This window comes from Pelodiscus sinensis, chromosome 1, assembly GCF_049634645.1.
Source record: "Pelodiscus sinensis isolate JC-2024 chromosome 1, ASM4963464v1, whole genome shotgun sequence".
In the NCBI taxonomy this organism is placed as follows: Eukaryota; Metazoa; Chordata; order Testudines; family Trionychidae; genus Pelodiscus; species Pelodiscus sinensis.
Window position 1 is genome coordinate 249399893 of NC_134711.1, and position 2056 is coordinate 249401948.

Consider the following 2056-nt stretch of genomic DNA (forward strand, 5'->3'; position numbering starts at 1 on the left):
CATTACATTAACATTCCTATGCTGTAAGGTCTAGAAGGCGGAGACAAGTGTTTTGTGTTGACAGTATATAGTATTATAGGGATTCTCTCTCGGTGCAAATAAATTATAATTATTACAGTATGTTTCCAGGTAATGAACTACATAAATCAATAGATCTTTAGATAGGTCACATAGATTAGGATGGCAGTGGCACAGAAAGATGTACTGGAAAATCGCGAGTATAATGCGCACCTATGTATAATGTGCACCCTGACTTTAGAATCTTAGCATAATAAAAAAACTGAACTCCTATGTTCTATGTGCACCCCGTTGTACAGGATAATGGGAGGTAACCTGTTTCTGAAGTCCAGAATTTCTTGGTCTCTGACCGGTTGCTGTGAGCGGCAACACGACCTGCCCCACTGCGCCAGGAGTCGACCCACCAGCACCAAGCCTCTCCTCTCCTCGCTGTCTTGTTAATCTCTCCTCACACAGAAGCTGTTCCTTATCTCAAATAAATTTTGTTGCCCTTTCTGTACCTTTTCCAATTCCAGTATCTTTTTTTAAATGGGGCAAGATATGGTGTATAATTGATTTATATAGAGGCAATATATATCTAACTTTTTCCTAATGATTCCCACCATTATGTTAATTTTTTTGACTGCCACTGCACATTAAGTGGATGTTTTCAGAGAACTGTCCACAACAACTCCAAGATCAGCTAGAATGGTAACAGCTCATTTAAATCTTACCATTTTATATGTATAGCTGGGATTATGTTTTCCAATGTGCATTACTTTGCATATATCAACACTGAATTTCATCTGCCATTTTGCAACCCAGTTTTGTGAGATTCCTTTACAACTCTTCGCAGTCTTTCAGACATAATTATCTTGAGTAGTTTTGTATCACCTGCAGATTCTGCCACCTCACTTTTCACTCCTTTTCTAGATCATTTTATGTGTATGTTGAACTATACCCGTCCCTTTACAGACTCCAAAGGGAAGCCAGTATTTACCTCTCTCCATTCTGAAAATGTAGCATTTATTCCTATCCTTTGTCTGCTATTGTGGCAGGGGCCCCTCTTCTCTGGCCAATGTTTTGGCCGACTGCCTTCCCCTTTTTCTTTGGCTTGGGGAGTGCAGATGGTTTCTGGGGTAGGGAGCTAAGCCACTCCCTCTGGGACTCCCTCCCCTGCTGTTTCTAGCTCTGTATCTGTTCATTTTGTTGTTCATTTTTTCAGGAAGAATGGCTCTTGCGCAAGAGGGTGTTTTGCGCAAAAAGGAGCTGTGTAGATGGCTCCTTTTTGCACAAAAGCCTCTTGCACAAAAACGGTGCCTAATTCATTATGCACATGAAGCACAGCAATATGCTAATCTGCGCATCATTTGCATAGACTTTTGCACAAGAAAGCAGTATAGATGTAGCTTTTATCTCAAACTCTTATTTTTTCTCTCTCTGTCTCTCCCCTAGCTCTCCCCCTGTCCTCCTGCTCTCTCCCCCACCTTCTGACTGGGGAGACTTTTATAGGCCCCGCTATGTAACAGCCCACTGGCTTGACCTGTCATACTCTCTTTTAGTCAGTTACTGATACATGAAAGGACCTTTCCTCTTATCTCATGTCAGCTTACTTTGCTTAAGGAGCCTTTGGCAAGGGACCTTGTCAAAAGCTTCTGAAAAGCTGAGTACACTATATTCACTGGTTTTTCCTTGTCCATATGCTTGTTGGCCCCCTTAAAGAATTCCAGTAGGCTGAGACATGATTTCCCTTTACAAAAACCATGTTTAAGTCTTCCCCCAACAAACTGTGTTTATCTATGTTTCTGATAATTCTTCTGTTTACTGTATTTTCAACCAACTATCCTGGTACTGAATTTAGACTTACAGGCTTGCATAGATGATATATATGGAGGGGAGGCATGTGGGGCCACATACCCCTCCCCAGATGCATCATTTGCCCCCCTAAATTTTAATTGATCTCACTCTGGCCCTCCTCATTACTTCACCCCTCCAAGGCACTGGTCAGTCACCTCTGCTGGCTTGTAAATGCCAGGATTGCCTTTTTAAAAAAATGGGC